Source organism: Paramormyrops kingsleyae, chromosome 4 (assembly GCF_048594095.1).
Source record: "Paramormyrops kingsleyae isolate MSU_618 chromosome 4, PKINGS_0.4, whole genome shotgun sequence".
NCBI lineage: Eukaryota > Metazoa > Chordata > Actinopteri > Osteoglossiformes > Mormyridae > Paramormyrops > Paramormyrops kingsleyae.
The window spans coordinates 46,609,430-46,633,321 of record NC_132800.1 but is presented as its reverse complement, the minus strand read 5'-3'; the positions used below and the strand labels follow the sequence as shown (position 1 = coordinate 46,633,321).

At 49.6% G+C, this 23,892-nt stretch overlaps 1 long non-coding RNA gene, 8 other non-coding genes and 11 pseudogenes across 9 annotated transcripts; all 20 read right to left on the bottom strand.

The window, feature by feature from the left end:
- Positions 1 to 248: 248 nt before the first annotated feature.
- Positions 249 to 964, bottom strand: LOC140589070 (uncharacterized). Its single transcript, XR_011990264.1, has 3 exons — positions 871 to 964; positions 584 to 652; positions 249 to 371 (listed from the first exon to the last, which is right to left on the bottom strand). It is a non-coding gene; the product is annotated as an uncharacterized lncRNA (long non-coding RNA).
- A 7,149-nt stretch (positions 965 to 8,113) lies between these two features.
- On the bottom strand, positions 8,114 to 8,232 carry LOC140590092 (5S ribosomal RNA; annotated as a pseudogene).
- A 297-nt stretch (positions 8,233 to 8,529) lies between these two features.
- On the bottom strand, positions 8,530 to 8,648 carry LOC140590335 (5S ribosomal RNA; annotated as a pseudogene).
- Positions 8,649 to 8,939: 291 nt separating this feature from the next.
- On the bottom strand, positions 8,940 to 9,058 carry LOC140590050 (5S ribosomal RNA). The gene has a single exon (XR_011991225.1). It is a non-coding gene; the product is annotated as a 5S ribosomal RNA (ribosomal RNA).
- A 277-nt stretch (positions 9,059 to 9,335) lies between these two features.
- LOC140590312 (5S ribosomal RNA) lies at positions 9,336 to 9,454 on the bottom strand (annotated as a pseudogene).
- A 291-nt stretch (positions 9,455 to 9,745) lies between these two features.
- On the bottom strand, positions 9,746 to 9,864 carry LOC140590126 (5S ribosomal RNA; annotated as a pseudogene).
- Positions 9,865 to 10,161: 297 nt separating this feature from the next.
- Positions 10,162 to 10,280, bottom strand: LOC140590159 (5S ribosomal RNA; annotated as a pseudogene).
- Positions 10,281 to 10,577: 297 nt separating this feature from the next.
- On the bottom strand, positions 10,578 to 10,696 carry LOC140589711 (5S ribosomal RNA). Its single transcript, XR_011990890.1, has one exon. It is a non-coding gene; the product is annotated as a 5S ribosomal RNA (ribosomal RNA).
- An 8,182-nt stretch (positions 10,697 to 18,878) lies between these two features.
- Positions 18,879 to 18,997, bottom strand: LOC140589459 (5S ribosomal RNA). The gene has a single exon (XR_011990638.1). It is a non-coding gene; the product is annotated as a 5S ribosomal RNA (ribosomal RNA).
- Positions 18,998 to 19,294: 297 nt separating this feature from the next.
- On the bottom strand, positions 19,295 to 19,413 carry LOC140589700 (5S ribosomal RNA). Its single transcript, XR_011990879.1, has one exon. It is a non-coding gene; the product is annotated as a 5S ribosomal RNA (ribosomal RNA).
- Positions 19,414 to 19,710: 297 nt separating this feature from the next.
- LOC140589481 (5S ribosomal RNA) lies at positions 19,711 to 19,829 on the bottom strand. Its single transcript, XR_011990660.1, has one exon. It is a non-coding gene; the product is annotated as a 5S ribosomal RNA (ribosomal RNA).
- Positions 19,830 to 20,126: 297 nt separating this feature from the next.
- On the bottom strand, positions 20,127 to 20,245 carry LOC140590130 (5S ribosomal RNA; annotated as a pseudogene).
- Positions 20,246 to 20,542: 297 nt separating this feature from the next.
- LOC140590024 (5S ribosomal RNA) lies at positions 20,543 to 20,661 on the bottom strand. Its single transcript, XR_011991203.1, has one exon. It is a non-coding gene; the product is annotated as a 5S ribosomal RNA (ribosomal RNA).
- A 297-nt stretch (positions 20,662 to 20,958) lies between these two features.
- Positions 20,959 to 21,077, bottom strand: LOC140590136 (5S ribosomal RNA; annotated as a pseudogene).
- Positions 21,078 to 21,374: 297 nt separating this feature from the next.
- LOC140589746 (5S ribosomal RNA) lies at positions 21,375 to 21,493 on the bottom strand. Its single transcript, XR_011990925.1, has one exon. It is a non-coding gene; the product is annotated as a 5S ribosomal RNA (ribosomal RNA).
- A 297-nt stretch (positions 21,494 to 21,790) lies between these two features.
- LOC140590129 (5S ribosomal RNA) lies at positions 21,791 to 21,909 on the bottom strand (annotated as a pseudogene).
- Positions 21,910 to 22,206: 297 nt separating this feature from the next.
- On the bottom strand, positions 22,207 to 22,325 carry LOC140589946 (5S ribosomal RNA). The gene has a single exon (XR_011991125.1). It is a non-coding gene; the product is annotated as a 5S ribosomal RNA (ribosomal RNA).
- A 297-nt stretch (positions 22,326 to 22,622) lies between these two features.
- LOC140590090 (5S ribosomal RNA) lies at positions 22,623 to 22,741 on the bottom strand (annotated as a pseudogene).
- A 297-nt stretch (positions 22,742 to 23,038) lies between these two features.
- LOC140590337 (5S ribosomal RNA) lies at positions 23,039 to 23,157 on the bottom strand (annotated as a pseudogene).
- A 297-nt stretch (positions 23,158 to 23,454) lies between these two features.
- LOC140590060 (5S ribosomal RNA) lies at positions 23,455 to 23,573 on the bottom strand (annotated as a pseudogene).
- Positions 23,574 to 23,892: the final 319 nt, after the last annotated feature.

The following is a 23,892-nucleotide window of genomic DNA, read 5'->3' as shown; positions in this document are numbered from 1 at the left end:
ACAATACCATTTGTGTCAGAAATAACAGTTTTACTTAAGTTTATTAAAATATTTGTACATGGAAGCACGTAAGAGAAAGAGATTCAAGCAAATCAGGGCAAAATTTGACGTCATAAAGCTGATCAAGGGCACAATGTGGCAGTCAGGATTCAAACTAATTCGAATAATTTCCACGCTACTTAGCATGCTAATCAGGTTCCTTAACTGCTACGCCCCCACCATCACAGTCTTGTAAAGCCAAAATGTCTCACTAGCCAGGGATACTTTTAATAAAGAAGAAAGTAGATAAAAGTTGCTGTTAGGTATTTCATCTGTGTCATGGGTGATGAATAACTTACAGTTAGCTGCTCTCTCCTGGGTTCTTTTTCAGCCTTAAAGAGTGAAAAAGAAAGACATCATGCATTTTGTAAATGGGGGATTTTTGTGTCATAACAAACAAAGTAACGGACAGTCCTAGACAATCCATGGTTTGCAGCGATGGCAAATTTTAAACAGTGGCATTATAAATTAATTATGCAAATCAACCAACTGGATAATGGCCAAGATCATTTCTATCAATTTGATGACAAATGACAGAACTTACACTGAGTCTTTGCTTTCTTTGTTGGAGAAGTTTTTCAATTTGCGCTGGATGCACAGCTTTCTTTTCAGTCTTAAGAGAGACATGGAATATTAATGGCTTAGTGGAAACAAAGAGCAAGAAAAACAAAGAGCAAGAATATACCATGGGGGGCAGGATTGTTGTTGTTGTTTTTTTTAGTAAAAGTAATTCCAATTGTGTTGCTACTGAAATACCTGTGCTAATCAAAAGCGAAATCCTTATTTCCCCACTGCAATTCATTTTATAATTAACTGAAAAAAGTAGGGCACCTTTTTTCTCTTTGGCATCTCACATTGCTCATCATCCGAGGAATACTGGACAGGTTTTTTCTTCCGCCTCCCTCTGCCACACTCCTCATTGGCAGCTGAGCCCTTTATAAGTTCCTCTCTTTTATCTGAGAGCATTTGCTCATTTTCTAGTTGAGAATAAGAACAATATGTTGGTATGTCAATATGGAGTGCAAATATTAAATACATAAATTACTTTCCACTGTGTTCCTGTTAATGATAAACAACACATTTACCCCAAATTACTAAAATATCGATACTTCAATTAATATAATAATTTTCTGAGGTAAAGGCTTTTTCTTGCATACTGCTACAGTAGCAACACGTTAAGAAAGTTAGCTGTAACAGAGCACCTAGCCTGAAATCAATGTTAGCTTTATCAAACAGTCTATCGTTAGCATATTTGCGTTTTAACCCCTTGGGACCGGCGATCCCGCCGGCGGGATCTGACAGAAATTTCGCAAAACCGTTTAAATAACTCCGCGAGTTTTTGTCATATACACATTTTAAAAATACTCTCAGAAACCTTGGACGGTCTACTTTTCAAATATATATAGGTAGAAACTAAATATATTTTTACAGCTTCGTGATACGAATTGAAAGAACAAGAGTGACTGACTTAAGCGTCTGCGTCTCGAAGCGGCTCTGATCGCCCACCCACTTGCAAATCGCGCTATTCGCATGATAATAACATGATAATCCGACAGTTAGTATTGGGTAAAGAAATATGTGAATACGCCCATTGTGACCGAAATAAACAAGAGCACATGTCTGGGTAGTGTTTACACTGATCGGCTACAATATAGCACTCGGATACGTCTCTGCCGCTGAAGCTTTGCGCCAGTGTAGCCACTTTCAGTAGCGAAGCTCATACCTGTGTTCATAGCTCAGTGGGCTAAGCCTGTGTTCCTGCAATCACGTGGTCGCCGATTCAAACGCAGCGTATTTAGAACGTGAATAGCGATCTTCCGCTGAGAGCGGTCCTAAACGCTCCCGACGCAAGTAAAATCAAGAAAGGTGACACGATTTGCTTTTTTGCCTTTTTAACCTAATTTTAAAAACTTTAATACTTCTGACAATGGAAGTTTTGAAAAGAAGACAGATAACGGATTTAGTCAGTGTTTTTTTCATGATTCTACATAATGATTTCAGCGAGATATAAACTGAAGTACACGAGAAAGATACGCGGTCGACGATGCCCTCGTCCCCAGAGCGTCAATAATAGTCACTGCATCATATTTATCGCTTTCTATATTTATATAGTCACAGTTTTTCATTTTTCATTCCATCTATCAATAAACTGTGAAAGGGATTTTATTGTTGCTACTTTTCTTGCGTTTCAAACTGCCTTTCCAAAGTGATGGGTGTGGGGTGCAGTGACATTCCAGACTGATGGGCCATTGACAGTATGCAAACTACTACAGGTGTGAGGACACCTATCTCATCAATATTCATTGTGAAGACCACTGACTTTGAGAAAAAGAGTGTCACTCCAAAGTTCTAACACTTTAGTAATCAAACCATATAAAATTTCTGAATGTCACTTTTACCTGTGTGTAGCCAACCCCTGTGTCTATAAGCTTCAGAGCTCAAAAGTCTTACCTAGAAATGTCTATAATGTGATTTTTTAGAATTTCTCAGCATGTCTGAAAATAGGTTTTTGAAAAGTATATGTTTAAAGTTGATTTTAACAAAAAATAGAATAATAACATTCTAAGAGGTCTCAGATTATTGGTGCTGAGTTTGTGCTGAATAAAAGCAAATGTATCACTTTGGGATAAATGTTTTTTAGATAGGTGAAATATTTTAAAATGTCAAGGCATGTCAGACTACCTCGAAAGTGGAAAAAAGGCCTCAGGGCCCAGGGGGTTAATATATTAATAGGTGAAATTGCCAGTCATCTGTGGACGATATATGAAATTTCTTACCTGAAATGTCCAGTATTTTGGCCGGGTAAAGGTACTTTCCCCACCGCACCAATACCTCCTTCTCCACATTCCAGTCTTTCGGGTTCAGTTCATTTGTGGTCATTCCAGTGCCAGTTAAATTAACTGAACTTAAGGGTCCGACACTTAGAGTATTTTCCTCAAAAAAATCGAACAATCCATACATATTTAAAACTGCCATTTAAGACTTAAAATATAAATAAATGCGGTTACCACAATACTAGCTACAACTGTCAACTGTCAAATTCAAATTATGCAGCTGCGCGAGCGTGCTGAATTGTCATTGGTGCGCGACAACGAGGAGGTCTCTGCAGAACACAGAAGCGAGTGGGCGGATTTCAAGCGCTGGAAGTGTATTACAGTGGGCGGTTCCAAAGCGTTGTTTTTTGTCACCGAAAAAAAGGTTTAACGATGATTGGACGCTTGAAACCCGCCCATACAGCTTGGGGAACGCCCATTACGTTCTCTGATTGGATGCTTGAAACCCGCCCATACTGCTTGGGGAACGCCCATTTTGTTCTGCAGAGACTCATAACTCGCCGTTGAAGAGTAGTGGACAGGAGAACAGGAATTTGCAGCCATGATGCATCGCAGATTGGGTCGATATAAACGCTATTTGCGTGAAGTGGACATTGAAATTCCCAGAGAAACATCTCGAAGAAGATTAAATGTAAGTATTTGTGGTTTTGTTCATTTGTTTTACTTCAGACAGCTAGCTAGCAAGCAAGCTTATAGTTAACCGAGCTAACTTCAACTTGCCGGCTATACCAACTAAAAGTAGCTCCAAAGGGTAAACAAATGAGAATAAAAATCGTCACAAGAGGTAAACCTGTAAAATCCTCTGTGAAATAAAATTTGGACACGATTCTCCCAATTTACGTTATACTGTACTGACCTCAGTTGAAAGTAGTGGCGTAACGTTAGGCTGGCAAGTCACTAACAAGTGCATATCAGTCAGCTATGACTATGTATAACCAAAGTAATAAAGGTCAGAAAATCTTACCACGTAGTTTTAATGAAGATATATAGGCATTTTTTCCATTCATGAAATTCATCACAGCACTCACCAGGGAGGTAAATGTTTACTAGATAGATAGGTAGATAGATAGATAGGTAGATAGATAGATAGATAGATAGATAGATAGATAGATAGATAGATAGATAGACAGTGTATTTATCCAGAAGGAAAGAAAGTTAATGAAATCACTATGTGATTACCTTGTAATTATTTTACCATTTTCATGTGTTGTATCAGGGAGACATGAACTACCCCTCAGCTGACGAGGCCAGTGAGGCTTATGACACCGAGGGGCAGTACCCAAATAACTGTGAGGTATGTAGACAAGACACTTTTCTTTTCCTGCTTTAATTGTTTCATGAAATTCATCACAGCACTCACCAGGGAGGTAAATGTTTACTAGATAGATAGGTAGTTGGACGGACGGACAGATGGTGTAATGGAACTGTTGTATAAAAGCAACGGTCTTACAGCTTCGTGCCAGCGGGATCCATAGCCTTGGGCATATCCGCTAACAACCCCACTCCCCCTCTTGTTATATTGCTTAAATTAAAAAAAAAAAAGGAAAAAAAACTATATTGGTTGAATGACCTCTAACCCTTAAAATTCTTTGTAACTTTGCGTGCTTAATGTGCAGATATTCATGTTATTATATGTGTTGTTTTCTAGGAAGACGTCAACTACCCATCAGATGATGATGCCAACGAGACTGACAACATTCATGTGCACTACCAAAGTAGCACAGAGGTATTTTACTCCTTTGTTGTTAGGGGTGTAGTGGGAATCAAACATGGGAGTACTGTGTCCTTTACAGTACATTTTGGATCAAAATATTTCTTCTCATCATGCAAACTTTATGTTACGTATTGAGCTGCAGTGCGGTTATACTGAATGGCTTTTGTATTTTAGGAACCTTTCAATCTGGATGGTGGTGGTGAGCCAATATATCCAGGGAGTGATGTCACCAAAGGTCAAACCATTCTAATGATGTTGGTCTTCATTCTACGTCATAGCCTAAATGGAGAAGGTCTCAGTGATTTCCTGAAAATGCTTGATATTCTGTTTCCTGGTACACTGCCCGCCACAAAGTTCCTGTTTAACAAATGTTTTGTGTCCATCAACAGTAGTTTTGAGATCCACTTCTACTGTGAGTCGTGCCATGAGTACATTTGTAAGGACAGCAACTTAGTTGATATGTGTCAAGAATGCCAAAATCCTTTCAACAAAACCCTAAATCTTAGGAATGGGTCCTTCTTCATTTATCTACCATTAGCTTCTCAACTGAGAGATGTACTGGAGAACTATGTGACAAATTTTCAAACAATTATAGACAAAGCTTCTTGGATTTGGGATGACACAGTTAGTGATATATTTGATGGGGACATCATGAAAAGCTACATTCAAAATGGCATGATTGGGAAATGGGATCTGACATTACTATGGAACTGTGATGGAGTACCCGTCTTTGAATCCTCTCAATATTCCTTGTGGCCAATTCAATTCACGATAAATGAATTACCACCTAGTATTAGGAAAGGACATGTCCTATTGTCTGCTCTTTGGTTCGGCAAGTCTAAGCCAGTGATGAACACATTTCTTAAGCCATTCATAGATGAAATGGAGAGTTTGAAGGATCATGGCTTGAAGTGGGTAGATGGTGAGGTAATTCGTAGGAGCAGAGTGTTTGCTGTTGTTAGTGCCTGTGATTCTGTAGCCAGGCCATTGCTGAAACACAGTACACAGTTTAATGGAAAGCATGGCTGTGACTGGTGTCTTCATCCTGGGGAACGAGTAGCTAAAGGTCATGGCTATGTTAATGCATACCCTTACCTACACCCACCTGCAGATAGTAGACAACTCAACCAGTGGGAGGATGATGCAATTCAGGCCTCACAGGAGGGCCACCCTGTTCACGGCGTGAAAGGCCTGTCACCTCTTCTGTTCCTGCCACTGTTTAACATTATAAGTAGTTTCATACCAGATTATATGCATGCGGTTCTTTTGGGTGTTGTGCGGCAATTTCTTACTCTGTGGATAGACAGCTCCAATCATACTCTACCCTGGTACATTGGTACAAAACTTAATGTCCTGAACGAACGATTGCTCTCTGTAAAACCACCTAAAGAGCTTACTCGTACACCTTCTTCACTTGACAAATTAAAATTTTGGAAAGCTTCCGAGTTCAAAAGTTGGCTTCTATATTATTCCATGATTACCCTTGACGGTATATTGCCTACACAGTATCTTAATCACTGGGCACTTCTGGTTTATGCAATGTATGCACTCTTAATGACCAACATCCCTCGGCAGGTCTTGGAAAAGGCTGATGTTGCTTTACACAAATTTGTCATACAGATGGAATTATTGTATGGTAAGGAGCATGTCAGCTTTAATGTTCATCAGCTTACTCACTTATGTGAGAGTGTGAAGTTATGGGGGCCATTATGGTGCATATCTGCTTTTACATTTGAAGGCAATAATCACAATCTGATGCAGTATTTCCATGGAACCCAGAGTGTCCCCAGACAAATATGCCGAACTTTTCTACTGTGGCGTGATATCCCAAGAAACATTCACAGCCATGTCAAGGACAAAAATTCCACTGTGTTTGACTATTGTTGTCAGCTACTTGGAAAAAGAGTAGTTCAGAGGCATTTGATTGTAGGCGATTTTCATATATTTGGTGCACCTACATTATCACCCCTCTTGCCTAGACAGTACGCAGCTGTTGAAAGACATTTTAATGTCTTACCTAAGAATGAGCCTGTACAGTGTTTTAAGAGGTTTTTATACAAAGGCACGCTCTACACAACTGCAGGATACACACGTATGCAGAAACGTACCAATTCAGTAGTGATGCTAAGTGATGAAAGCTTTGTACAAATTCAGGATTTTGCTCTTCTGAAAATTCAGTGCAACTGTGCCCTTACTAAATGTGCTTGTGATGAGATACCAGTGATTTTTGGATATCCTCTAGCAGTAAAACAGAAAGTTATGTTCAGGGATAGGCAATTGAACCTCTATATTGATTTTATCCAAGAGGTCAATGAGAAACAAGACACTATTGTTGTAACAGCTTCATCACTACATAAAAAGTGTGTTTTATTTGCAGTCAGCAAAAGAAAGTATGTAGTTCCTCTAGTGAACAATATTGAAACTGATTAAAATTTAGGTAAATGACAGAGTAATTATAGAAGGAAAAGTTGCTATAGGTATGTACAATATATAACAGTATAAAAAATAGGAGTAGTAAATCCTTGCCTAATTTTTTGGGCCTGGGGATGTTTGTGTATATGCAATGTATGTATGTATGTATTTTATATATATATGACTTAATTTGCTTAATTAAATGTACTATTGTGATATGATAGTCAATTGACAGACTGCTAGTCTATTATTGATGTTACTACTATTACTTTTTAAGTAGGGTACCTGATGTATACAAAGAAAATGTTGAATGAAATTATTTTAAAGTTATAAATTCTACAAATGTACAGTCTATTAAAAGATTCTACAATAAAAAAAATGCTTGTAATACAGTGTTTTGCAATATCATTACTTTCATCATAGCCCGCAATGGGTGCATTTAGGTTTGGTGTGGGTTGGCCCTAGTCCACACTTCCAGACAAGAACCCGGATGGGCCTTGCAAGTGCACATTTGCTGGGTCCTTTTTAAAACCATAGTAGTACCATGGTTACAATGAAGTGCTATATGTAAACTATGGTAGTACCACAGCTACCATGAAGCTCTATGGATAAACCATGGTAGTACTATGGGTAGTACCAAAGTACCATGAGGTACCATAGTAAAACTATGGTTACTGCATAAAAACCATAGGAAACCATGGTTAATTTTCGTAAGGGAAGCAAATAGCGAAGGCAAAAAAACATACCACCGCACGCACTCACTACCACACACTCACTGAGCCGCACAGGATCAGACGCGATCATGCGCAGTTGGAACGGTATGGCCGTAAGCGAGGGAAGCGACCAGAATCAGCCCTTTTGTTTTCAGTTGAGGGTTTATTGAGAGTCGCACCGAGAGAAGAGCAGACTGAAGAATGTCAAGATGTCTTTGAGAAAGTCGTTCTTAAAATGAGGAAGAAAGCGGTGAGTTGTATACGATTGCTACGAGTACTTTCTGCAAAAGTGGGCTGCCGTCGTTGTACAAATAAAGGTAATTTGTGAAATGAAAGGGGAGTGACATCTTTACATTCGTGGCAAGACGCAGGGCCCTCTGGATAAGGTGAAAGTAAGAAAAAGCTTACGGCACTTGGTAATCCCAGGCAGTCTCCCAACCAAGTACTAACCAAGCCCGGCCCCGCTTAGCTTCCGAGATCAGACGAGATCGGGCGCAGTCGGAACAGTATGGCCGCAAGCGAGGGAAGCGGCCAGAATCAACCCTTTTGTTTTCAGTTGAGGGTTTATTGACAGTCGCACCGAGAGAAGAGCAGACGTCGATGCGGCATTGATGTCAAGATGTCTTTGAGAAAGTCGTTCTTAAAATGAGGAAGAAAGTGGTGAGTTGTATACGATTGCTACGAGTACTTTCTGCAAAAGTGGGCGGGGACTGCCGTCGTTGTACAAATAAAGGTAATTTGTGAAATGAAAGGGGAGTGATATCTTTACATTCGTGGCAAGATGCAGGGCCCTCTGGATAAAGTGAAAGTAAGATAAAGCGTACGGCACTTGGTAATCCCAGGCAGTCTCCCAACCAAGTACTAACAAAGCCCGGCCCCGCTTAGCTTCCGAGATCAGACGAGATCGGGCGCAGTCGGAACGGTATGGCCGGAAGCGAGGGAAGCGGCCAGAATCAGCCCTTTTGTTTTCAGTTGAGGGTTTATTGAGAGTCGCACCGAGAGAAGAGCAGACGTCGATGCCGCATTGATATCAAGATGTCTTTGAGAAAGTCCTTCTTAAAATGAGGAAGAAAGCGGTGAGTTGTATACGATTGCTACGAGTACTTTCTGCAAAATTGGGCTGCCGTCATTGTACAAATAAAGATACTTTGTGAAATGAAAAGGGAGTGACATCTTTCAATTCGTGGCAATACGCAGGGCCCTCTGGATAAGGTGAAACTAAGAAAAAGCTTACGGCACTTGGTATTCCCAGGCAGTCTCCCAACCAAGTACTAACCAAGCCCTGCCCCGCTTAGCTTCCGAGATCAGACGAGATCGGGCGCAGTCGGAACGGTATGGCCGTAAGCGAGGGAAGTGGCCAGAATCAGCCCTTTTGTTTTCAGTTGAGGGTTTATTGAGAGTCGCACCGAGAGAAGAGCAGACGTCGATGCGGCATTGACGTCAAGATGTGTTTGAGAAAGTCGTTATTAAAATGAGGAAGAAAGCGGTGAGTTGTATACGATTGCTACGAGTACTTTCTGCAAAATTGGGCTGCCGTCATTGTACAAATAAATGATAGGGGAGTGACAGCTTTACATTCGTAGCAAGACGCTGGGCCCTCGGGATAAAGTGAAAGTAAGAAAAAGCTTACGGCACTTGGTAATTCCAGGCAGTCTCCCAACCAAGTACTAACCAAGCCCGGCCCCGCTTAGCTTCCGAGATCAGACGAGATTGGGCACAGTCGGAACGGTATGGCCATAAGCGAGGGAAGCGGCCAGAATCAGCCCTTTTGTTTTCAGTTGAGGGTTTATTGAGAGTCGCACCGAGAGAAGAGCAGACGTCGATGCGGCATTGATGTCAAGATGTCTTTGAGAAAGTCGTTATTAAAATGAGGAAGAAAGCGGTGAGTTGTATTCGATTGCTACTAGTACTTTCTGCAAAAGTGGGCTACCGTCATTGTACAAATAAAGGTAATTTGTGAAATGAAAGGGGAGTGACATCTTTACATTCATGGCAAGATGCAGGGCCCTCTGGATAAAGTGAAAGTAAGAAAAAGCTTACGGCACTTGGTAATCCCAGGCAGTCTACCAACCAAGTACTAACCAAGCCCGGCCCCGCTTAGCTTTCGAGATCAGACGAGATCGGGCGCAATCGGAACGGTATGGCCGTAAGCGAGGGAAGCGCCCAGAATCAGGCCTTTTGTTTTTAGTTGAGGGTTTATTGAGAGTCGCACCGAGAGAAGAGCAGACGTCGATGCGGCATTGATGTCAAGATGTCTTTGAGAAAGTCATTATTAAAATGAGGAAGAAAGCGGTGAGTTGTATACGATTGCTACGAGTACTTTCTGCAAAAGTGGGCGGGGACTGCCGTCATTGTACAAATAAAGGTAATTTGTGAAATGAAAGGGGAGTGACATCTTTATATTCGTGGCAAGATGCAGGGCCCTCTGGAAAAAGTGAAAGTAAGAAAAGGCTTACGGCACTTGGTAATTCCAGGCAGTCTCCCAACCAAGTACTAACCACGCCCGGCCCCGCTTAGCTTCCGAGATCAGACGAGATCGGGCGCAGTCGGAACGGTATGGCCGTAAGCGAGGGAAGCGGCCAGAATCAGCCCTTTTGTTTTCAGTTGAGGGTTTATTGAGAGTCGCACCGAGAGAAGAGCAGACGTCGATGCGGCATTGATGTCAAGATGTCTTTGAGAAAGTCGTTCTTAAAATGAGGAAGAAAGCGGTGAGTTGTATACGATTGCTACGAGTACTTTCTGCAAAAGTGGGCTGGGACTGCCGTCGTTGTACAAATAAAGGTAATTTGTGAAATGAAAAGGGAGTGACATCTTTCAATTCGTAGCAAGACGCAGGGCCCTCTGGATAAGGTGAAACTAAGAAAAAGCTTACGGCACTTGGTATTCCCAGGCAGTCTCCCAACCAAGTACTAACCAAGCCCGGCCCCGCTTAGCTTCCGAGATCAGACGAGATCAGGCGCAGTCGGAATAGTATGGCCGTAAGCGAGGGAAGCGGCCAGAATCAGCCCTTTTGTTTTCAGTTGAGGGTTTATTGAGAGTCGCACCGAGAGAAGAGCAGACGTCGATGCGGCATTGATGTCAAGATGTCTTTGAGAAAGACTTTATTAAAATGAGGAAGAAAGCGGTGAGTTGTATGCGATTGCTACGAGTACTTTCTGCAAAAGTGGGCGGGGACTGCCGTCGTTGTACAAATAAAGATACTTTGTGAAATGATAGGGGAGTGACAGCTTTACATTCGTAGCAAGAAGCTGGGCCCTCGGGATAGAGTGAAAGTAAGAAAAAGCTTACGGCACTTCGTAATCCCAAGCAGTCTCCCAACCAAGTACTAACCAAGCCCGGCCCCGCTTAGCTTCCGAGATCAGACGAGATCGGGCGCAGTTTTTTTTTTTTTTTTTATTAAACCACTCAGAACGACAGTGCCACACATACACCACAGCAGGGGGGGCGGTACAGGGAGAGGGGCCAGGGAACGGGGCAAGCCCGCGCTCCAAGACCCCTACTCACAGGGTGCAGCAGTCCTCATCATGCAGGTATGCAGTTTAATAAAAAGAAAAACAAAGCACAAGCAATAAAAGCCAATCACTAAAATGCCAATTAAAAGGAGCAACAGCCCCAACATCGAACAACACAGAAGACGGACAACAAGCAGCACACGACCCACCCACACAGACAAACCCAAGAAAAACAACCCAAGCAACCCACCCAAAACAGAAAAACAAGAGAAAACAAGCAGCCCACCCTCAAAACACATCCCAAACCAACCGCCCACCCACAACAGACACAAAAGGAACCCGGTGCACATAATCACTTAAGAACCGGGGCATGTCATGAGGCCCGGCAGACAATAAAAACACCTTAGATAAAACCAGTCGCAGCCGATAGCGGCACATTAAAACAGGATCTAAAACCACGCGCTCATAGCGGGCCTTGTTGCGCCGCAACCAAACAACATATTTAGCGACTGCTAAAAACAAGTTAAGAAAGGTGCTGGCGGGGTGGACCTTGGGGACACCAAACAGGAACATGACCTGCCACCCCGCCTCAGTAAAAACAGGCACGGGCCCCACCGCCCCGGCTATCCTGTCCACCACCTCCAGAGCCCACACAATGAAATCAGCTAACTGTGAACAGCCAAAGAACATGTGCGTAAGGCCCTCCTCCACATCCCGGCACACTGGGCAGAGCGGAGACGCGGCGAAGCCCAGTCTATGAAGCCACGACATTGACCATAGGGCGTTGTGCCGCTGTCTGTAGTCGAAAAGGGCCAGGGCAGGGTCCGCCGGGCAGACCAGCACGTTCCCCCACAACAGGTCAGGCCCCAGGGCGGGGAAGCGAGCGCTCCAAAAGGCCTGCGCCACCGGGGCAACAAAAGCACGCTGCCTGTAGAGGCGGGCAAAGTCACGGGTCACACACGCCCCCAAAGGGGCGAGGGACCCGGACAGCCGCCTCACATACACCGCGGGGAAACGGGGGGCCACATCCCGGGGGCCGCCGGCCCGCTCAATGTCACGCACCCACGCAGCAGGGAGGGCAGCCCTCGCCGCCAGACACTGCCTGGCAACAGTGACCCTGGAGGCCCTCTCGGCCACAACCTCGACCTGGTCATAGACGGCCGCGGGAGGCAGGAAGCCAGGGCGCACCTCATAAAAGAGGTCTCGCACCTGACGCACCCCAGCCTCCCACCAGTGCCGGAACTCGAGGGGCCGCCCCCCGGAGAGGACGCGCGGATTGAGCAGCAGCGGCTGCCGAAGCAGAAGCTGCCGCCCCTCAGGCACCACGACAGTGTGCTCCTGGAACTCAGCCCACGCCAAGAGGAGGTGTGCGTAGAAGGAGGGGATGCCACGCACCATGCCGGGCCGGAGACGCATCCAAAGAGCGTCCTCGGCCAGCTCCCTCCCCGCACACTGTCCCAGCCGGAGCGAGAGCACCGCCTTCCACAGGGAGGGGCGACTCTCGTCCAGGAAGGCTTGCAACATCCGCACACGCAGGGCCTTCGACTGGACCAGAGGGTCCAGGAGGCCCAGGCCACCCTCGGCAGGGGGGCCAATCAAGGTAGCGTAAGCCACCATGACTCTGCCCCCCCCCCAGAGGAAGCGCAGGACGGCCTTCCGCAGCCTGGCGTAATGTCCGTGGGGCATGTGAGTGACGCTCAGGTGAAACCACAGCACAGACAACACCATTGCGTTCAACAGGAACACCTTCTGCTGCAGCGAGAGGAGACGGCCCGACCACCCGGCCAGCCGCCGCTCCACACCACCCGTCAGATCGTCCCACATCCTCCCCGTCGCATCGTCCGCACTCCTCCCGAGCAGAACGCCCAGGAGGCGCACGTCCCCCTCGGCCTCAGTCAGCCCCAGCTCGGCGGGCAGAGGCCCGGCCGAACCGAGCCGCAGGTACACCGACTTCTGCAGGTTGACCCTGGCCCCAGTGATGTCACAGTACTGCTGCACGCTGCGTAACGCAGCCCCCACGCTGGCCCCGTCGGGCACGAGCAGGGTGGTGTCATCAGCGTACTGAAAGACCGGCGGAGCGAAGCATGTCGGGCCGATGGGCACCCTAGCAATGCCACGAGAGGCGGCCACCAGGAGGCCGAGGGGCTCGACCGCCAAGGTGTACAAGGCGGCCGACAGGGGGCAGCCCTGCCGCACCGAACGCGTCATGCGGAAGGGCGCAGTGACGTAGCCGTTACAGGCGACCGCGGTCATGGCGGAGGCGCACAAGAGGCGCGTCCAGGCCAGGAAGCCCGGGCCGAAGCCGAAGACCTCCATCACACGCTGGAGGTAGGCGTGCTCGACCCTGTCAAAGGCCTTGGCGAAGTCGAGCTTCACCAAGTAACCGGGCGAACCCGCCGTCTCCATGAAACCCACCGCCGCCTGCACATCCCGGACAGTGTCCAGGATGGTGCGGCCCGTCACCCCGTACGTCTGGGTGGTGCGGATGAGGGACGGCAGCACCCGACTGAGCCGGGAGGCCAAGACCGAGGCCAACACCTTGTAATCGGTGTTGAGCATGGTGAGGGGCCTGTAATTAGCCAGCTCCCCCCTGTCTCCCGTGTGCTTAAAGAGCATCTTAATCAAACCCAGCCGGATGGTGCCGTGCATCCCACCGCGGGCGAGGACGTCACTATAAAGGGCCTGCAAGATGGGCACCAGCTCCCCCTTAAAGACCCTGTAAAAGTCTGCCGTGAGGCCGTCGGAGCCGGGACACTTTCGCGGCCGGAGCCGGTCAATAGCTGCCCCAATCTCATCACATGACAAGGGGGCGTCACACAGGGCGACGCTCTCGGGCGAAAGGCGCGCCTCAATCAGCCCCGTGAGGGGGGAGAGGGCGTCCAGATCGATGCGCTCGCTGGTGAACATAGCGGCCCAGTAGTCCCGCACGACGCGCAGGACACCGGGTGCGTCGGACACCAACTGGCCGTCCGGGCAGCGCACCGAACGGAGCAGCCTCGCAGCCCCCCGGGACTCCTCCATCGCCCTGAAATAGCGAGGAGAGAGCTCACCAGGGGCGACGAAACGCACCCCGCTCCGCAACGCCGCCCCGGCGTGCCTCCGCTCAGAGAGGAGAGCCAGCTCGTCCTGCAGGGCCGAGACCCGCACGGGGTCCCCTGCATCCTGCTCGAGCGCCAGCAGTTCCAGCTGGAGATCACGCAGCAAGGCGCGCTCCTTCTGCCGAAAGCGTCCGGCTGCGGCCTTCCCGGCATCCTGCAAAACGGCCGCCACCTCCCGCTTTAACAATTCCCACCCCGCCTGAATGTCGAGGGAGAACAGGGGCGACCGCACCCCAGTCCACAATGCGAAGCTCACCTTAGCAGTAACGGTACCATCGCTTAAGAGGGAGGGGTTGAGGATCCACGTGCCCCGCCCGCGCTGCACCTCCCCAGAGTCAAGCGTGCAGAGAAAGTAGTCGTGATCGCTCACGAGACACTCCCGATAGCACACCGTACGGACACGGGCAGCGACAGCAGGGGACACCAGAGCGTAGTCCAGCCTGCTGCCGTGCATCACGCCCCGGACACGCTGCGTCCTGGAAAGGACACGACGGTCAGGGTTGCGATCCCTCCACAGGTCCGTGAGATGACAGGCACGCATCAAGCGGAGGAGAGCTGCTCGCCCCGCATCGGCCCGCACGACTGCCCCCCTCCGCACATCCAGGCGAGAGAGGGAGATGTTGAAGTCCCCGACCACGAGAGGACAGGGCCACCGCGCCACACGGGCAGCCAGGCGGTCGAAGAAGGAGGCACACCGGGCCCCGTCATTGGGCGCGTGCACGACCACGACGGTGCAGGCGAAACCCCCCTCCAGACAGAGCCCGACAGCCAGACACTTGCCCTCCCCGTCCGAGTACAGCAGGGATGCCGACTGGACACGCGGGCGGCGACAGAGCAGCGCGACACCCCAACCGACGACACCTGGCCCGACGGAGGCGGTGGAGAAGAAGACATCGCCCGACCATGCGTCCCGCACTCTATCAATAAAAGGCCCATCCCACCCAGTCTCTTGCAAACACACAACGGACGAGTCACAACACGAAGTTAAAACTGCCTGGGCCTTGGCCCAGGAGCGCAGCCCCCGGGCATTGAGGGAGGTCAGAGTCAGTGTCATTGGGATAAAAGAGTCTCTGTTAGGCACCAGGCAGGGGACACATCACACAGACAAGACACCGGCACAGGAGGTAAAAGCCACACATACCCAGATAAAAGCGGGACGCTCCCAGCCGAACAGGCCCACCCAGACAACCACCCCACTAACCCACCCGGATGGTGGAGCGATGTCGCGGGAAACACACAGGTAAAAGGGACAAGCAACACAATAAGAACAATAAAAGAAACCATAAAAAGAACCATAAATACAATAAATAGGCGGGCCGTAAAAAAAAACACAATAAAACACGAGCAATCAATTAAAACGCACGGGACCTAGGGGACGGGGTGAAGCGGGGACGACAGCGGCGATAGCAGGGGCAGAAGGCGACACGGAGGCGGGATAATGTAAACAGAAACCAAAAACAAAACCAGGGCAGCAGAAAAGCAATACACACGGAAAGACAACACAACCAAAGGAAGACATGAGTCAATGAAGGGGGTGTGGCGATGAAGCATCAGTCCGTGTCGCCGCTGTCGTCATGACCCGGGCTCGCAGCACGCATGGCCACCAGGGCCGCCACCGCCGACTGCCGCCGCTCCTCCTGGCGCCGCAGAGTGTTGGCTAGGCCCGGCAGAGGGGGCTGATGGGACGCCCCGGACCTAGACCCCATGCAAAAACGGAGCTTGTTCTTGGCCTTGCCAGGCTTATTCACGGGGGCCTTGCCCGCACCCGTCTGGGACCGCGGGGCGACGAAGGGGTCCGGGTCCAGGGCATCGAGCTGACGCAGGGTATCAGTGCCGAAGGGGGGAATGCCGGACCAGGGCGACGCCAGGGGCTCGGCAGATGGAGGCGGAGGGGAGGGGGAAGAGGGAGCGGGGGCTGGGGGAGGGGGGCCATCCACAGTCTCACCCCCGGCCATCCGGGACGCCGGGCGCACTTCACCCGCGGCCGGAGCTGCGGGAAGGGACGGGGTGAGAGACGAGGGCGGGGCGGGCGGGGGCTCCGAAAACAGGGACTGGGAGACAGGCAAGGGCACTGGCAGCTCCACAGGGACCGCAGCTCCGGAGGGCAGCTCCATGTCCTCAACGCCCGACGCCCCAAGGAGGTCCTGTGCGGCCGGGGGGTCTCCGGCCCCCCCAAAGGGCACAGCGTCCACCCCCATGACGGGACCCCCACTCACCTCTCCCCTCGGGCCAGCCACAGGAGCAGGGAGGTGGTCAGTCATGCTGGAATCCAGGCAGTCAGCGGCAGCAGCCACAGGGGGTGTCAAAGGCATGGCGATGGCGGCAGCATTACTGGGGTCCTGGGGCGGAAGGAGAGACACCCCCTCTTCCCCCCCAGCGTGAGAGCCCGGGTCAACCCCGTCCCCGGCAGCGGAGGCCGGCCCGTCCCGACCAGGGGCGCCAGGGCAGGTGCACAGGGCGGCGGCCTTGCGGCAGCCAGCACAGCGGGCGGCAACACAGTCACGGGCGTAGTGCCCCTGCAGCCCGCAGACACGGCACACGTATTGGGGGCACTGGGCCACCACGTGCCCCGGCTGGAGGCACATCCGACAGAGGCGGACCTGATTGTCATGGGCGACCCGAATGTAGCGGGGCCCTTCGGCCGTATCAAATCGGGCACTGTAGGGCAAGGACACCACGCCGGCCGGGAAACGCACCCTGACGCAGCGGGCGCCGTCAGTGACTTGAGTGCCGGGCAGGAGCCGACGGCGCACCGGGAGGATGGGCTCCACTCCCCATGCCGCAAGGCGATCGAGAATGACCTGATCGGGCACATACGCAGGCAGGTGCAGAAAGGAGACCACGCGCTCCGCCTGACAGAGGCGTCTGACCGGGCAGAGCTTGCCCTGTACGGTGAGGCCGCCCTCAATGAGCTCGATGTATTCGGGGGCGGTGAAGGTAACCTCCACTGCCACGTTAGGGGCCGGGCACACGGCCAGCAGGGCGTCCTTCGGCACCAACAACAATATCGCCTTCGCCACCTCCAGCAAAGGCACGCTGTCAAACGCACTGAAGTCTACGGAGGCAGTGGCCTCCTTAGTATAAGGCCCCTTTGGGGCAGGGCCCTCGTCCCAGGCGCCTCGTGGCGCCGCACCCTGGCGCAGGACACCCGCACGCACCCCCGTGCCCACGCGCACACCTGCACCCGCCCGCTGCGCCCGACCGGCCTGAGCCACCCTCCCAGCATAGCTGTCAGGCGGAGAGATGGCACCGCCGACCCCCGCACCAGCACCATCACCGGCCCCGCCGCTCACCTTAGCGGGCACCGCTCCCGACCCGGAAGCCGTCGCCGCCGCCGCCGCCCTCTTACGAGAAACAACCTTCACCCACTCACCGGGCCCCTGGTCACCCAGACCAGGCGGCTCCACCGCCATATCTACCTCCATTTCCACCCTACCAAAATCATCCAGAGAATAAACCTTGTCAGAATCCAGCGCCCGTGCAGCCGCGGCTGCACGCGACACGTCATCACCATCATCAACACCGAACGCCTGTGCAGCCGCGGCTGCACGCGACGTGGATGGCTGCGGCTGAGCAGCCATGATCAAACAATGAAGGGGAGGAGGGGGGGCAACCAATAAGGGAGCCCGGGGGACAAAACAAACCAGCAATCAAGGGGGAAAAAGAAAAGCCGGTAAATAATAAACGCGCAAAACACGGAAGTGGAAAACAAAACACAAGACCGGCGAAAAAAATCGAATGACAAGCCTCTCTCCCTAGCACAATAAAACGGCCAGGGAGAGGGGAAACGAACTGGGACAGAAAAGAAAAGGAACAGTGATCCAAAAACAAGATAAACCAGAGCAAACTACAACGGATGAAAAACGCGCACAGAAACGGAGGGCGAAAACAAAACACAAATCAGGGGCGAAATAAAGGGTGACAAGCCTCCCCCCCGGCCCAAAATGAGGCCAGGGAGAGGGAAAACAGAACCAGCACAAAAAGAAACTGAAGAAACGCTGAAATAAACGAAAAAAAGCCTAATTGACAAACCCGGAAGTAAACGCGCACCGCGCAAAGGAAACCAAACGAACAGAAATAAATGCAAAAAAAGACACACAAAACGAGTGACAAGCCTCCCCCTCCGGCGCAACGAAGCAGCCAGGGAGAGGGGAGGCTAACCAAGGCAAAACTAAACCAAAACAATTATTAAATAAAACGGAGAAAGAAACGGAAAACCAAGTGAACTGCAAAGGCAAAAAAAAAGCACCACCACACACACACTGAGCCGCGCAGGATCAGGCACGATCATGCGCAGTCGGAACGGTATGGCCGTAAGCGAGGGAAGCTGCCAGAATCAGCACTTTTGTTTTCAGTTGAGGGTTTATTGAGAGTCGCACCGAGAGAAGAGCAGACGTCGATGCGGCATTGATGTCAAGATGTCTTTGAGAAAGTCGTTATTAAAATGAGGAAGAAATCGGTGAGTTGTATACGATTGCTACGAGTACTTTCTGCAAAAGTGGGCGGGGACTGCCGTCTTTGTACAAATAAAGGTAATTTGTGAAATGAAAGGGCAGTGACATCTTTACATTCGTGGCAAGACGCAGGGCCCTCTGGATAAGGTGAAACTAAGAAAAAGCTTACGGCACTTGGTATTCCCAGGCAGTCTCCCAACCAAGTACTAACCAAGCCCGGCCCCGCTTAGCTTCCGAGATCAGACGAGATCGGGCGCAGTCGGATCGGTATGGCCGTAAGCGAGGGAAGCGGCCAGAATCAGCACTTTTGTTTTCAGTTGAGGGTTAATTGAGAGTCGCACCGAGAGAAGAGCAGACGTCGATGCGGCATTGATGTCAAGATGTCTTTGAGAAAGTCGTTCTTAAAATGAGGAAGAAAGCGGTGAGTTGTATACGATTGCTACGAGTACTTTCTGCAAAAGTGGGCTGGGACTGCCGTCTTTGTACAAATAAAGGTAATTTGTGAAATGAAAGGGTAGTGACATCTTTACATTCGTGGCAAGACGCAGGGCCCTCTGGATAAGGTGAAAGTAAGAAAAAGCTTACGGCACTTGGTAATCCCAAGCAGTCTCCCAACCAAGTACTAACCAAGCCCGGTCCCGCTTAGCTTCCGAGATCAGACGAGATCGGGCGCAGTCGGAACGGTATGGCCGTAAGCAAGGGAAGCGGCCAGAATCAGCACTTTTGTTTTCAGTTGAGGGTTAATTGAGAGTCGCACTGAGAGAAGAGCAGACGTCGATGCGGCATTGATGTCAAGATGTCTTTGAGAAAGTCGTTATTAAAATGAGGAAGAAATCGGTGAGTTGTATACGATTGCTACGAGTACTTTCTGCAAAAGTGGGCTGGGACTGCCGTCTTTGTACAAATAAAGGTAATTTGTGAAATGAAAGGGTAGTGACATCTTTACATTCGTGGCAAGACGCAGGGCCCTCTGGATAAGGTGAAACTAAGAAAAAGCTTACGGCACTTGGTATTCCCAGGCAGTCTCCCAACCAAGTACTAACCAAGCCCGGCCCCGCTTAGCTTCCGAGATCAGACGAGATCGGGCGCAGTCGGAACAGTATGGCCGTAAGCGAGGGAAGTGGCCAGAATCAGCCCTTTTGTTTTCAGTTGAGGGTTTATTGAGAGTCGCACCGAGAGAAGAGCAGACGTCGATGCGGCATTGATGTCAAGATGTCTTTGAGAAAGTCTTTATTAAAATGAGGAAGAAAGCGGTGAGTTGTATGCGATTGCTACGAGTACTTTCTGCAAAAGTGGGCGGGGACTGCCGTCGTTGTACAAATAAAGATACTTTGTGAAATGATAGGGGAGTGACAGCTTTACATTCGTAGCAAGACGCTGGGCCCTCGGGATAGAGTGAAAGTAAGAAAAAGCTTACGGCACTTCGTAATCCCAAGCAGTCTCCCAACCAAGTACTAACCAAGCCCGGCCCCGCTTAGCTTCCGAGATCAGACGAGATCGGGCGCAGTCGGAACGGTATGGCCGTAAGCGAGGGAAGCGGCCAGAATCAGCCCTTTTGTTTTCAGTTGAGGGTTTATTGAGAGTCGCACCGAGAGAAGAGCAGACGTCGATGCGGCATTGATGTCAAGATGTCTTTGAGAAAGTCGTTCTTAAAATGAGGAAGAAAGCGGTGAGTTGTATACGATTGCTACGAGTACTTTCTGCGAAAGTGGGCTGGGACTGCCGTCGTTGTAGAAATAAAGGTAATTTGTGAAATGAAAGGGGAGTGACATCGTTCAATTCGTGGCAAGACGCAGGGCCCTCTGGAAAAAGTGAAAGTAAGAAAAAGTTTACGGCACTTGGTAATCCCAGGCAGTCTCCCAACCAAGTACTAACCAAGCCCGGCCCCGCTTAGCTTCCGAGATCAGACGAGATCGGGCGCAGTCGGAACGGTATGGCCGTAAGCGAGGGAAGCGGCCAGAATCAGCCCTTTTGTTTTCAGTTGAGGGTTTATTGAGAGTCGCACCGAGAGAAGAGCAGACGTCGATGCGGCATTGATGTCAAGATGTCTTTGAGAAAGTCTTTATTAAAATGAGGAAGAAAGCGGTGAGTTGTATGCGATTGCTACCAGTACTTTCTGCAAAAGTGGGCTGGGACTGCCGTCGTTGTACAAATAAAGGTAATTTGTGAAATAAAAGGGGAGTGACATCGTTCAATTCGTGGCAAGACGCAGGGCCCTCTGGAAAAAGTGAAAGTAAGAAAAAGTTTACGGCACTTGGTAATCCCAGGCAGTCTCCCAAACAAGTACTAACCAAGCCCGGCCCCGCTTAGCTTCCGAGATCAGACGAGATCGGGCGCAGTCGGAACGGTATGGCCGTAAGCGAGGGAAGCGGCCAGAATCAGCACTTTTGTTTTCAGTTGAGGGTTTACTGAGAGTCGCACCGGGAGAAGAGCAGACGTCGATGCGGCATTGATGTCAAGATGTCTTTGAGAAAGTCGTTCTTAAAAGGAGGAAGAAAGCGGTGAGTTGCATACGATTGCTACGAGTACTTTCTGCAAAAGTGGGCTGGGACTGCCGTCGTTGTACAAATAAAGGTAATTTGTGAAATGAAATGGGAGTGACATCTTTCCATTCGTGGCAAGACGCAGGGCCCTCTGGATAAGGTGAAACTAAGAAAAAGCTTACGGCACTTGGTATTCCCAGGCAGTCTCCCAACCAAGTACTAACCAAGCCCGGCCCCGCTTAGCTTCCGAGATCAGACGAGATCAGGCGCAGTCGGAACAGTATGGCCGTAAGCGAGGGAAGTGGCCAGAATCAGCCCTTTTGTTTTCAGTTGAGGGTTTATTGAGAGTCGCACCGAGAGAAGAGCAGACGTCGATGCGGCATTGATGTCAAGATGTCTTTGAGAAAGTCTTTATTAAAATGAGGAAGAAAGCGGTGAGTTGTATGCGATTGCTACGAGTACTTTCTGCAAAAGTGGGCGGGGACTGCCGTCGTTGTACAAATAAAGGTAATTTGTGAAATGAAAGGGGAGTGACATCTTTACATTCGTGGCAAGACGCAGGGCCCTCTGGATAAGGTGAAAGTAAGAAAAAGCTTACGGCACTAGGTAATACCAGGCAGTCTCCCAACCAAGTACTAACCAAGCCCGGCCCCGCTTAGCTTCCGAGATCAGACGAGATCGGGCGCAGTCGGAACGGTATGGCCGTAAGCGAGGGAAGCAGCCAGAATCAGCCCTTTTGTTTTCAGTTGAGGGTTTATTGAGAGTCGCACCGAGAGAAGAGCAGACGTCGATGCGGCATTGATGTCAAGATGTCTTTGAGAAAGTCGTTATTAAAGTGAGGAAGAAAGCGGTGAGTTGTATGCGATTGCTACGAGTACTTTCTGCAAAAGTGGGCGGCGACTGCCGTCGTTGTACAAATAAAGATACTTTGTGAAATGATAGGGGAGTGACAGCTTTACATTCGTGGCAAGACGCAGGGCCCTCGGGATAAAGTGAAAGTAAGAAAAAGCTTACGGCACTTGGTAATCCCAAGCAGTCTCCCAACCAAGTACTAAGCTAGCCCGGTCCCGCTTAGCTTCCGAGATCAGACGAGATCGGGCGCAGTCGGAACGGTATGGCCGTAAGCGAGGGAAGCGGCCAGAATCAGCACTTTTGTATTCAGTTGAGGGTTAATTGAGAGTCGCACCGAGAGAAGAGCAGACGTCGATGCGGCATTGATGTCAAGATGTCTTTGAGAAAGTCGTTATTAAAGTGAGGAAGAAAGCGGTGAGTTGTATACGATTGCTACGAGTACTTTCTGCAAAAGTGGGCTGGGACTGCCGTCGTTGTACAAATAAAGGCAATTCGTGAAATGAAAGGGGAGTGATATCTTTACATTCGTGGCAAGACGCAGGGCCCTCTGGATAAAGTGAAAGTAAGAAAAAGCTTACGGCACTTGGTAATCCCAGGCAGTCTCCCAACCAAGTACTAACCAAGCCCGGCCCCGCTTAGCTTCTGAGATCAGACGAGATCGGGCGCAGTCGGAACGGTATGGCCGTAAGCGAGGGAAGCGGCCAGAATCAGCCCTTTTGTTTTCAGTTGAAGGTTTATTGAGAGTCGCACAGAGAGAAGAGCAGACGTCGATGCGGCATTGATGTCAAGATGTCTTTGAGAAAGTCGTTATTAAAATGAGGAAGAAAGCGGTGAGTTGTATGCGATTGCTACGAGTACTTTCTGCAAAAGTGGGCGGGGATTGCCGTCGTTGTACAAATAAAGATACTTTGTGAAATGATAGTGGAGTGACAGCTTTACATTCGTGGCAAGACGCTGGGCCCTCGGGATAAAGTGAAAGTAAGAAAAAGCTTACGGCACTTGGTAATCCCAGGCAGTCTCCCAACCAAGTACTAACCAAGCCTGACCCCGCTTAGCTTTTAAGATCAGACGAGATCGGGCGCAGTCGGAACGGTATGGCCGTAAGCGAGGGAAGCGGCCAGAATCAGCCCTTTTGTTTTCAGTTGAGGGTTTATTGAGAGTCGCACCGAGAGAAGAGCAGACGTCGATGCGGCATTGATGTCAAGATGTCTTTGAGAAAGTCGTTATTAAAGTGAGGAAGAAAGCTGTGAGTTGTATACGATTGCTACGAGTACTTTCTGCAAAAGTGGGCTGGGACTGCCGTCGTTGTGCAAATAAAGGCAATTCGTGAAATGAAAGGGGAGTGATATCTTTACATTCGTGGCAAGACGCAGGGCCCTCTGGATAAAGTGAAAGTAAGAAAAAGCTTACGGCACTTGGTAATCCCAGGCAGTCTCCCAACCAAGTACTAACCAAGCCCGGCCCCGCTTAGCTTCCGAGATCAGACGAGATCGGGTGCAGTCGGAACGGTATGGCAGTAAGCGAGAGAAGCGGCCAGAATCAGCCCTTTTGATTTCAGTTGAGGGTTTATTGAGAGTCGCACCGAGAGAAGAGCAGACGTCGATGCGTCATTGATGTCAAGATGTCTTTGAGAAAGTCGTTATTAAAATGAGGAAGAAAGCGGTGAGTTGTATACGATTGCTACGAGTACTTTCTGCAAAAGTGGGCTGGGACTGCCATCGTTGTACAAATAAAGGTAATTTGTGAAATGAAAGGGGAGTGAAAGCTTTACATTCGTGGCAAGACGCTGGGCCCTCGGGATAAAGTGAAAGTAAGAAAAAGCTTACGGCACTTGGTAATCC